The sequence below is a fragment of the Notolepis coatsorum genome (assembly GCF_963971535.1).
Source record: "Notolepis coatsorum genome assembly, chromosome: 1".
Taxonomy (NCBI): Eukaryota; Metazoa; Chordata; class Actinopteri; order Aulopiformes; family Paralepididae; genus Notolepis; species Notolepis coatsorum.
Genome location: NC_140165.1, coordinates 237078781 through 237092012, shown reverse-complemented (window position 1 = coordinate 237092012; position 13232 = coordinate 237078781). Strand labels below are relative to the sequence as shown.

At 46.8% G+C, this 13232-nt stretch overlaps 1 protein-coding gene across 1 annotated transcript in view; it reads right to left on the bottom strand.

Moving 5' to 3' along the window:
* The window catches only part of rasgrp4 (RAS guanyl releasing protein 4), a 69131-nt gene that overhangs the window by 17356 nt on the left and 38543 nt on the right, over positions 1 to 13232 (bottom strand). The window lies entirely within an intron of this gene.

Sequence of the window (13232 nt, the reverse complement as noted above, 5' to 3'; positions counted from 1 at the left end):
ACAGTCATATATAAAAGGATACAGTTTGAATGACCTATAGAGAAACACATGTTTCTCAATCGTCCTGTACGCTCGGTACCGCTATGGTATTTGAGATATCGCTTATCGCCACCTACTGGCCCGGCATGCTTGTTGGAGCAATTTATATGCATTTATGTATTTGCGCCTGGATGGAGTTTTTTTTTATTTTTACCCTGTCGTGTGGACGAGGATATTTTTTTAAACGTTTTGTAAAATATCCAGATACGTGTGGACATGGCCTAAGACAGACAAATACGTGGAGTTTTCCGAGGAGGCAACGAGTGCTTTTGAGTATCTACTGCCTCTTACTTGCCCTCCTCCAGTAGGCCACTCTTTTGTATTGTGTTAGCTACGGATGAGGCACTGGGTCTTATGTACACTACTACTATACAATACTATACTATACAATCTACAGTTGCCTTGCTGTTTCCGTACCAGGCAGTGATGTTTCCAGTCAAGATGCTCTCTACAGCTCCGGAGTAGAAGGACTGGAGTATCTTCCCCGATACTCTGAACTTCCTTAACTGTCTCAGGTGGTAGAGGCGCTGCTTCGCCTTCTTTACGACTGAGTCTATGTGTGTTGTCCATGTCAGGTCTTCTGAGATGTGGACCCCCAGGTACTTAAAGCTGCTCACCCTGTCCATGGTATCCCCGTTTATCCACAGTGGTGTGTGTGTCCCCTGCTGTGTTCTCCTAAAATCCATGATCAGCTCCTTGGTTATACCAATGTTCAGGAGCAGGCTGTTGTCCTGACACCAGCGTGCCAGTGCATCAACCTCCCGGTAGGCCTTCTCGTCGTTGTCAGAGATCAGCCCCACCACCACTGTGTCGTCCACAAACTTCACTATGGAGTTGGAGCTTAACTTGGCCACACAGTCATGTGTGTAGAGTGAATACAGCAGGGGGCTCAGAACACAGCCCTGGGGGGACCCGATACTCAGGGTGATGGTGTTGGAGGTCTGACCCCCCACCCTGACCGCCTGAGGCCTTTCACTCAGAAAGTCCAGTATCCAGGCGCTCAGAGCGGAGCTCAGACCCAGCTCAATCAGCTTGTCCACCAGTCTGGTGGGGACTATGGTGTTGAACACTGAGCTATAGTCAATGAACAACAGTCTCACATAGCCCCCCTTCTGGCTGTCTAGGTGAGAGAGGGTGTTGTGTAGTACCTGAGAGACCGCATCGTCAGTGGACCTGTTTGACCTGTATGCACATTGCAAAGGGTCCATATCACTGGGGAGGGAGGCACAAATGTAATCCTTAACCAGCCTCTCAAAACATTTCATGACCACAGAGGTGAGTGCCACCGGTCTGTAGTCATTAAGACCTGCTGGGGAGGATGATTTTGGTACCGGGATTATAGTGGACACCTTGAAGCAGGCAGGGACCACGGACTCAGCCAGGGATAGATTAAATATGGTGGTGAACACTGGGGCTAGCTGGTTAGCACAGGACTTAAGTATCCATCCTGTTATCCCATCTGGGCCAGCTGCTTTTCTGGTGTTCACCAGCATAAATGCTCTTCTCACACTGTGTTCCGTCAATGAGAGAGTGCCCCCCCATCTCCACGACGACCGGTGCGTCAGTGACGTTGTTAGCCGGTGAGCTAGCGTCGCCACTGTTTGCACCGAACCGCGCGTAAAAGGAGTTTAGTTGGTCCACGAGAGAGGCGTCGGCACTCCCTATTGAGGGGGCGCTGACTTTGTAGTCAGTTATCGTCCGTAGTCCTCGCCATAAACCTCTTGTGTCGTTCTGGGCCATTTTTGCCTCTATCTTGCCAGCGTATGTCCTCTTAGGAAGCTTTACGGCCTTTGTGCAGAGTTTAGACTGTAGCCTTATACTCATCCATAATTATAACGTAGGCGGCAGTGCCAGGGAGACACAGGCATGTCCGTGCGAGTGTTTAGAATGGGAAAATCGAAAAAAAGAAAAAGATCTAAACCCAAACTATCTCGGGTTTGGTGCTCAACGATTGGATTTGAAACCCGAGAAAGTTCGGGTTGGGCGCAGAATGAGTTAAGCTAGGCAAGCCAGCCGAGATTAAATGTTTTGGGGGAGCCAGAGCTACCGACATTGAAGCCAACCTGAGATTTCTGGCGAGTAGTATAGAAAAGGGAAAAGATAACATACATCTCTCACCCACTGAAGATACATTTGATCATATTGTTATACACGTCAGAAATAATGACTGTAGGATGAAAGTCTCTGAGGTCACAAAGATTAACATAGTTAGGCTTTCTGACCTCGCCAGAAAGATGAGGCGGCATCGAGTAATCTTCTCTGGCCCCCTGCCTGTAAACGGGCATGATGATGAGTTCATGAGTAGGACAGCTTCTCTACACCGATGGCTGGAAAAATACTGTAAAGAACAGGGCTTAGGGTTTGTGGATAACTGGTCCTCTTTCCGGGGTCACCCTGGCTTGCTGAGAAAGGATGGCGTACATCCTAACATGCAAGACGCCTCTCTCTTATATAGACAAGATTATAGCTTTGGGCTGACAGCCACCCCACAAGCATGCCAGGCTTGAGCCTGCTAGTCATGCTAAACCGATGGAGCCTGCCAATCCCTATACCTTTCCTAACCATGCTGGGTCCCTCCCCCACCAGGCTCCCCACTCCTCTCTTTCTATCTCTATCCCTAACCCGGTATATCCAATCAAAACTAGAATATCTCGTTACGCTCCGCTTTACCTAGCTCATCCTTGTGCGATAAACCGTGCCAACTTAATTGCGATTAAACCTACCCGCTTGGCTGAAAATCGCTCTGTTAAATATACAGTGTGTGAAGGTTGGCCTTATCAACATTCGCTCGCTGCCAACCAAAGCTCTTTTGGTAAATTAACTGATAACAGACCATAGTCTCGACTTATTGGGCCTCACTGAGACATGGCTTAAACCTAATGACTTTCTGCCCTTAAACGAGGCTTCACCCCCTAATTTTAGTAGCTCTCATATCGCACGCACCTCCAAAAAAGGAGGCGGAGTTGCTCTAATTTACGAGAACTAAGCACAACTTTATATCCGACGCAAACTACGTTTTCTTCGTTTGAGGTGCTCCCTCTCCCCCTAACAGAAAGTGTGACGGTCTGATTCCTATACCTCCACTCCCTCTTCCTAGATGAGTTTTCCACTTTCATCTCTGAGCTTGTTACGCGCTCAGATAACATTAATTGTTGGTGATTTTAACATTCATTTATTCCAACAAAACTCTAGATCCCCTAAATAAGGCTTTTACCGACATCATTGACTCTGTCGGTCTCAGGGCGTTTTCTCATTAGGCACGGTAGGTCCGTTCCGCCCTCGCTCCGTTCTCGAGAGCGATAGCCCCCCCTCCCGCGTGATTACAAAACCAAGCCGCATTTCTCTGAGACGCTCTGTGATTGGCCGATGCCTGTTTCTACACTGGTTAAGCTTAGGCACTCTTCGAAGTTGGTTAAGGTTAGAGTTTGTCTTAGAGCGTGATGGCAAGTTCTTTCGCCGGTTAAGCTTAGGCACTCTTTCGAAGTTGGTTAAGGTTAGAGTTTGTCTTAGAGCATGGCGATAGAACGCCAGGTAGTTTGCAGGCTGTTTGGCGTGGAAATGGGCAAAGACACAGCTCGTCACGGATTGGGCAAACGCGTCAGTGGCCAATCAGAGAGCGTCAGTCAGTGCCAATCAGAGAGCGTCTCCGAGAAATGCGGCTTGGTTTCGTAAGCACGCCCCCCCTCCCACTCCCCCCTCTGGTCTGTGTGTACACACTACAGTCTCGTTTCGTTCCCAAGCACAATTGAGGAGAGGAACACTCCGGTACAGCAGGTGGCGTATGCACCTAGTTGGTTTGCTATAGCTGGGGTTTAATCCCTTCTTGCTCTCGGATAAAGCATTTCGCGATCAAATGAGATAGAGTTTAGCGAGTTAATAATAGAGGATGCAACAATAAGCGCTCCCTGCGCCCTGATGTCTGTCTGTGTCTGTTTGTCTCTCTCTCACAGACACACGCAGCCTAGCCAATTTGTGTGCGCGTGTCTGTGTGTTTTCATGTGTGTGTGTCTTGACAGAGAGAGAGAGAGGCATAAAAGCGCTCGGCTAAATTGCAACACAGCTTCCCTCGTTGTAGCAGGTTTTACACTACAATCCCAAATGGACCTAAATAATATTTAAAAAATGAAGTATGAATACAACTCTATTCTGGGCAAGCAGGTTAGCACCAACAGAACCACTTGTTACAGCAAGCCTCCTCCGTGTTTAGTATAGTATAGTTTAGTAAATTAGTATAACAACAGGAACAGTGTATTGCACTACTAAAGCTACCTAGCATGTCCTATATGCTCTGTAAATAACTATGTACAGATACCGAGATGTCACACCATGTTACCTGTTACCTGTTTATTGCACAATGTTTTTTTTTATATTGGATTCTATTATATGTTGTACCACTGTATTGCACATCGTCGCGGGCAAGACCACCCGCATTTCATTGTATACTTGTATGCCGTGACAAATAAAACTCTTGACTTGACTTGACTTGACTTGTTTGGTACAGTTTGTTTGCACACCTGCCATCGCTCCGTCGTCGGCCACGTTACTGTGGGTAGTGATTAAACAACGGAGGGATCACTGGTTGGTTTTTGGCCGATTATGCTGTCCACTGCATCAAACCACGGAAATGTGTCCTTGTCATCAGATGAGCTGCCTGATTTGCGCACTGCATCCCGTACTTTAAGATATTGAAGCCTCATCAAATCAAATCAAATTTATTTGTAAGGCCCGACAACACACGTTAATGTCCCCATGGGCCGGACACGTCTTCTTTAAACAAGTCAAGAAGAAACATAACAATAAGTCAAGAACAAAACAAGAACACCATAAGGTCCAACAAATTTTAAATAAATGCAAATAAATAATAGAATGCAAGCACTCCCAGACATACCCCATGCGAAGGTAAGGAAAAACTCACTAAAACCTAACAATAGGGAAAAAATGCTCCACAGGCAGTGTGGAGGAGAGAAACCTTAGAAGGGCCATTCAAGGGGGGATCTCCCTTCTTAGATGTCGGTGATAGTAGTGTTGCAGACTAACAGTTGGTAACATCCTCTTCACTTTTAGCTCGACATTGTTGACTGATCTGTTGTACCCATGCACGCACGCAAATACTCGCCAAATTGCCCATACATATCGTAATTCTTGTGGGTATTGTCCAGTTGTTGCTTTATGTTTTTATCTGCCCAAAATTCAAGCAAGCATGGTTACAGGTTTGCATGCACACCACGCTCCGTTCCGTTGTCGGGGACACTGGTTCGCACCCGAAAGCACCTTTTCAAGCGGTCCCGTCTTGGAGCGAATCAGCGTCCCCGGTGATGGGGGGAGCGTTCTCATCACACTTATTTTGGTGTGATCGTGCTCGGATTCGACCCCGGATGGCTAGTGAGAAAGCCCCCTCATTCAAATCATTCACCAACCAACTCACTGTGGTGGGAACACCCTTGACTTAGTCCTAGCTCGCAGTCTCACTGTGTCAGATTTGAACATTTCTCCCTATGTTCCTGCTCTCTCAGACCACTACCTCATCAAATTTCTAATTGATTTGACGGTTTCTCGCCCAGACGGTGTAGAATCCTACATGAGCCATCGTATTAATGCCTCCACTGTCCCAATTCTTGTTAATTGCCTACCAGACACACTCTCTCCCTTCCTCTCTTACTCTGGCCCCCTTGATCTCTTTACAGATAAACTTAACGCCACCCTTCGTAGCACGCTCGACATTGTCGCTCCCCTTAAGCCTAAAATTAAACGTGCTCCGCAAAAACAAACTCCCTGGTTTACGGAGGAAACTCGCTCCTTTAAAAAGGCATGTCGCAAACTTGAACATAAAATGGTGTTCGACCAAACTCGAAGTGTACCGCCTTGCCTGGAATGATAGTTTACATAATTACAAAAAGGCACTCAAACTTGCCAAGACCTCATATTTGTCCAGGCTCATTAACGAAAACAAAAACAACTCAAAGTTTCAGTTTGACACAGTTGCAAAACTGACTCAGAAACAACCAACTGCGCTAAACCATGCGTTCTCGGCTAACTAATTAATTTAATTCTTTACCAAGAAAATGTATCTCATAAGAGATGAAATTGTTGGCTTACTCAACAATCAGAGTCCCTCCCAACCTCTGATGGGCTTTCCCCCTGACTTTGAATCCAGCCGTACGCTATGCTGCCTTGAAAACATCTCACTTAGTGCCCTCTCTAAACTGGTTGGTACGGCTAAACCCTCAACCTGTTTGTTTGACCCTCTTCCAGCAACTCTTATCAAAAAACTTCCCAACTCTAGGCCCTGCCCTACTCAATATCTTCAACACCTCTTTGTCTACTGGCATGGTGCCCTTGGCCTTTAAACCAGCCGTCATTTAAAAAACCAAACCTCGACCCTCTAATCTTGAAAAACTACAGACCCATCTCCAATCTTCCGTTCCTATCCAAAATATTAGAACGGATTGTCGCAACGCAACTTACTGACCATCTATCAATATCAAACAATAATCTTAATGAATCTTTTCAATCTGGCTTCAAAGCCTTACACTCCACCGAAATGGCGGTTACCAAAGTCACAAATGACTTACTGCTCTCTCTCGACTCAAACCTAACTTCTGTGCTCTTATTGCTTGATCTCAGTGCAGCTTTTGACACTGTCGATCATTAGATTCTTCTGAGTCGGTTCGAGAATCATGTTGGCATTCGGGGTCACACACTCACTTGGTTTAAATCTTATTTAACTGATAGAACACACTGCGTGGTCTATAATGATTTAACATCTGAGACCCTCCCAGTGCAATGCGGTGTCCAGTGGCGGACTGGGACCATAATTCCTACCGGGAATTTGACTCATTATTACTCGCGTAATAACACCTCTGATTGCGCCCTGCTTTCGTCTCATTCTTTCAATTTCAGTCCGACGTTCGTCTTCACCCATTCTAGAGCTATCCAAAACGTTCATATTTCCGGGTTTCGGCAGTCGATTTCCTCATGATTTAAATCAATAGACTTGTTTGAGATTGGCGAGGCCTGCGCAGGCCTGCTCAGGCGCGCTGCCTCGCGCTGGGTTGTGAATGACAAGTTAACTCATTCCTACCTGCTTGCCTGAACTTATATAGAGAGCACATCTCCGCGCAAATAGAAACACGTATATGCTGACCTAGCCTGCTTCGGAGTTCAGTGACCTGACTGCAAATACGAATTTTAAAATAAAAAAAAGCATTTTCCAGTCTGTCAGGGCTGCCAGGCCACCGGGAAAACTCCCGGTGCTCCCGATGGCCAGTCCGCTAGTGGCGGTGTCCCACAAGGCTCTGTTCTGGGCCCTTTGCTATTTTCGATTTACATGCTACCCCTCTGCAATATCATACGCAAATTTGGCATAAACTTTCATTTTTACGCTGATGACACCCAATTATACATACCTATTAAGCCAAACAATTCCTCCCAATTACAAAATCTTGAGGCTTGCCTGCTTGCCATTAAAAAGTGGATGGATACAATACTATAGTCATTTGACACTGGGTTTCTTCCGGTCAGGATGCAAAAAAGAAATAATTTTCCATCCATACGTTCCCGTGTTATACCGTGGTGAATATAAGTATGGTTTTAGAGCGGTCTAGCGTAATTCATGAAATGCTGAGTTATAGATCGTATATAGCTTCACGCTCTGCTCTATTGGAACTATCCCTTTAATCCATTCTAATACTAAAAAACGTTCACATGTACACACCCCTATTCACCTCCACCTGGCCACACCCACATCGGCTCCTATATAAGCGGGGTCGTGGCCACACAATCAGCTCCTTCCCTACTTTCACCACCGAAAGTGTCTGTAACACACCACTTTAAGTTTAGTGCCAAAGTAGTTTGTGAGGGATGCGCGAGAGAAGAGGAGCTGCATTGACATTGCATCTTTGTTTTCTCTCTCACTATTTTTCGAGAAAATAAAGCGATAATGTCTTCACCACCGGAGAGTCTAGAAGATGATGATCATTCTGACCTCCATCGGCGCTTCGCATTGGGGCGCGCGTTGCTGAGCAATCCCCGCCGGCATTGTCTCCGGCTCTGCAGCTGGATACTATGCCTCGGGAGACGGTCGGCTGTGTGAGAGCTGACGGTCTCCCTGGGCAGGTGATGTTTTTGCGACGCGAGCCTCGGGTGTGTCAGTTGTGAGTGGACAACTGTGTGCAGCTTGAGAAGGTCGGCTCCAGGCTAGAATCCTTTCGTTGCCCTTCATAGCGGCGTGGAGGGGGTTCTAGTTTGATGCCCCACGATAACATAGACTCCTCCTCAGTGAAGTCGTAGCTTTGTTTTCCTGGGGCCGTGATTCCGAGTCTGCGGTTCAATTCCCCGGGTTTCTGGAAAACGGATACCCTCTGCCACCGCGCTGGCCCCGTTTTTCAAGACGAAAACACCCGGCACGAGGGATGCGAGTTTGGCTCGAGTCGGCTGCAGCCCGCAACGGGGCTTACTGCCGATGCCGCTGTGTCTGGTAAACACCCTTCTGTGAGAGGGACGTGTGTTGCCTTTTTTCCCTTTTTTTCTTCGGATAAAAAGAGGTAAAGACAGCGGCTGTCAGAAGTGTTGGCCTGTATCGCTATTTCTCACATTATGCAGCTTCAGAGTAGCCGCTTAGCTTTCTACTGCATTAGCTAGTGGCTATCAATAGCCGGTAGAGCTAACTGTTAGCCAGTTAGCTGCTAGGCTAAGTCGTTAGCTGGCGGCTATGCTCGGATGGAAACGTTAGCTTGATGCTATCAGTTAGCCTGGAGTTAGCTGTTAGCTTATGCTGCAACCATTGGCGCTAGCCGTGAGGAGGTAGCGGGCCCTGGCACTCTGACTACGGCGTCATCTCTGGCAGAAGATGTCGTCGGGCCTGCACCATGACGGCCGCAGGAGGGGGGGCGTCGCGCCGGAGCGAGGCTCCAGCCGTCGCCGCTTCTGGCCCTGCCAGCGAGAGGCCTCGTCGACATGGTAGACCAACCTGTGTTTGCGGCCTTTTCGTCCTGCATACGAGGTGCAGGTAAGATGTCCCTAGGACATTGCCCCACTCTTCCTTCCTCCCCCTCCCGAATGTTTTTGGTTGATAACGATGTCTTTGTTTAACAAAACATATGTTGCTTCACTGCATTTGGAGATACGACGTGTGCTGTGTGAAAATGGTCTTGGTCGCTATCTTGTATAGCTTAGGTTTTAGCATTGGCCAAGGCTTATGTCTTTCTCTCTACCTAAAAACTGCGTTATTTTTTACGTGAGTAAAAATGAACTGGGTTTTTTTGTTGTATGATGAGAAGTTGTGTGTGTGTTCATGTAAAGTTTTTAGACAACGTGGCTGAGTCCACAACTGGCTGGGTGTTAACCTGCAGCGCTGTACATAGTGGCATGTGATCGAGGGCCTGAGCCCTCTCTTAGCTTGTTATTTTCTTTACTTAAGGGTAATGGTAAAAATAACGAGTGGCAAGTTTTCACACATAAGCAGAGCCGTGGATAAAACCTGTTTTCGGCTGTGGCTGGCGTGCATGATATAAAGCTTTTACTCTACAGGTGAGTATGTGCTTCATCTGCCGCGCCATGCACCTGGTGTCACGGCTCTGTTTTTTCTTTTGGTGTCGTATCAGGGGTGAGGTGGTGAGGGGGTGGGTGAAATTATTCCCTGGTGTGCCCCCCCCCCCCCCTCAAATATGATTTTGTTTACAAAACGTGTGTTGATTCACTATATTTTTGGGGATACGGTGTAATCCCTCAGCTACTGCTGGGGTTGTGCTCTTGCTTAGGGAGAGTGCAGTTTTCTCTGAAAATTGTTTGGTCGCTATTATGGACTTAGCAAGGCCTGTAGCTAACACTTGGTCGAGGACTTATGTCTTCTCTCGTCATAAAAGACGGCGTTCCTCTTGCAATAGTGAGAGTGAACTTTTGCCTTTTTTATTGTGAAAGAGGGTTGTGTGTATCATGTTTTCACGTTTAAGTAAACATGGCATTGAGTCCACAACTGGGTTAGGTGTTAGCCTACAGAAGTTTACATGTATAGCTCTTGTACCAAGGCCTTTGGCCCCTCTCTTTGGTCTGTGTTTTTTCTTACTTTAGGGTAAAGGTGTTCCCTGGTTCCACTCCATGTTAGGATGGGTGGGTCACAGGATTTCCCCCCGGCCGTGGAATACGTCACTGGGCGAGTTTTTCGTATTGGCCATGAGACATCCGTGAGTTTTCAGGCTCTGTGCTACAGACCGCTGTCATTGTCAAAGTTGGATGATGCGATGCATTCGAAAACTGATTGTTTTCTGCTCTGCTCTCTATTGAAGTGTGTATTGGGCCGTTGGTCACACAACCCAGAAACGAGAATCTTCGTTTATGGCATTGAACGGTTGGGGCACAGAAATGAGAATTCTCATTTTTGGCAATTAATGTGTTAAGACCAATCTTTGCTCTCTCTCCTTCAACCTACCCTGATCTCACCTGGTCGGGGACTGACCCTTAGATTAATCTGTCTAGTTTAGTTAGGATGTCTATTTTGCTCCCATGTCTGCTTTTCTGCAGACATGGGAGAACCTTTTTAACCTCTGTCTCTGTCTCAACCGGTCCCATGGAACAGCTTCATACCGCCTTCTGTCTGGCCTGCAGCGCTGAACCTTACCTGCTCTGCCCTGACCAATTCCGAGTGGTTTCTCCTGCCCCCCGGGGCATATGGCCCTGAGCCATTGTCTTGTATCTCATCCTGTATACATATGCTTGCAGTAGTTCTATCTATTACTAAATTTCACAATTTTCTTATATACTTTGATTCTACTGTCACCTTGTATGCATATGCTCACTACATGTATTTATTGCTCAATCTCCGCCCACTACAAACATGGGAACTCTCTAACCCCCAACCCCCCCCCCCCCCATCTCCCCATCTCTCTGAGTGGTTGTCTCGTAGTGTTGACCAAGGTGGTGGATGTCTCGGGGTCTTGGCCAAGATTGCAGTGACTGTTCTACATGCACCACCGAGGCCATGGATCAGCTTCTTACCATCTTCTGTCCATGGTCTGTCAATGTGGTTTAGACGTTGAGTTCATTGCTGGGTTAAGCACTTCTATTCTATTCACATAATATGTTTACTACTGTACATATAAATAATAATAATAATAATGCAGGACCTGTTCAGAGGTCTTTAATTGGCATGCAAGTATCCTCAATGTTAGTGGTTAGCACACACGGTTAGCACACACACACACCGGAACACACACGCATGCATAGACGCCTATGTAATAGAGCAGACGATGCACGTGCTCCAGGACTATTAAACTTGGGGGAGCAAACTTGTCTCTTTGCTCCCTCACTTTTTGATCATATGATATATCCCCCGGACCCCCCCCAATATATAAATATTATCTAACCATAACTACGTAATTTCAATCAAATTAATAATACGCAATGACACTTAATAGCAAGTTTTTAAGTTTCCAAAGATTGTGTGACCCCCCACTTTAATGGTTTGATCCAGTGCCCACGGGCCACGGTTCGTCGGCATGACGTATACGACATGTTGGGGGAGGCGGCTTTTCCGAAAGCCCTTGAAAAATTCAGGCTGGATATTGGATAACATTGTGAGGATTATTCTTCGGCGTTTACATCAAAATGGAGCAAATCATCACGTAAGTCGAACACTGTGACTGTATACTAAATGCGCAAACAGATTGAAACTGAATATTTCTCGTATGGTGAGCCTCGGCGCTGCACCGAGTGAATCCAGAGATACGGGATGGTGCGCACTGCGCAGGCGCTGTGATCACCCAACGGCGGAAATAATGCCGCTTTGAGCCGTTTATAAAAAAATATAAAAAATATTTATTAGCAACGCCGAGCTTTCAAACCATCCCGTATCTCTGTGCGAACCCCTCGTGCAACTGTGAGCACCTTTGTAATGTCTCTGTGATACTTGTATAACGAACGGTTCGGCCAGAACCAGTCCTTCATGATAAATCTAGGTTGGTTTCCCATTGAGGAGCAAGTGACTGTGGATTCACTCGGTGCTGAGCAGTCACGAAAGGGGCTAGTATGGACCCTGATGTAAACAAGACAAACGTCTTTCTCTGGTCTGCATCCCCTTAACAATTGTGTGTATTGAGCCGTACTGTATTGTACCCATTCTGCAATCTGTTAAATAAAGTTTTCATTCATTCATTCATTCAGCCGCCGCGCTCACTGGGGCTATTGATAGCGTCAATTAGTTGTTGTTGTTGTTTTGTACTGCCGCTGCGGATGAGAACGGGGCCGGAGGGGCTTTGGGAGGATGGGAAAGTTATTATTATTATTATAATAGTAATTGGCTATCATACGTGCCTAGCTAGCGTTAGCTAAAAGAGCCCTCGCAGTGAAGTTATTATTATTATAGCTATCATACTGCAATATAAACTGAGTTTTATAGTGAAAAGAGCAGCTTTATTTTGGTCAAGATTGAAGGCTCTATATTGCAGGAAATTGCACATACAGGTGTTCATTAAATGTAAAAAAATCTTGCACCCCCACTTTCAACTATAACTAGGCGGCCATGCACGCATGCATTGTTTTTTGTAGGATCGCCGATGCGATTCGTCTCTGCGCTTAACCCACCCCGTCGTCCTTCCCCACAAGGGCAGCCGGGAGCAGACAGGCGTCGGCGAGGGCCGCACCCGGGGACCAATCCAAGTGCTCCTGCCCGTCTTCGTCAAGGACGCCACAGCGTTAGCGATCTGTTGTTGTGCATGTTTTTCCATAAGGTTTATCTTATCGGGGGGAAACCCTTGCGAGCACGGGGAGAACATGCAAACTCCACACAGAAAGGCCTGGGAGATACCCTACCTGGGTGCGTGTATCACTTCCGCAACGGATTTGATTTCCGGGGTTGGCCTGATTGGCCGCGACGGCACGTGACACGCCGTGGCACGCCCCCGCGGCAGCAAGCGCGCTGCTGCTGCTGGAGTTCACTTCGCCTTTCACATCGCTGCTTGCTGTTTAATAATAGTGTCGCGTTGGCGAAAGCAGGATGAGAGAGCGTAGATTTCAGTGTGTATAATTTAATCATTTATCATTTAACATTTGAAAGGCATACATTGTCATACAGAAGTACAGAATACTTTTATCCAAAATGCTTCTTACTGTTACTCACTGTTAGAGACTGTGCTAGACAAGATGAGGTACAATTTACAGTAAGGTGTACACGCTGCAGTGCAAATGCTTCTTACTGTTGC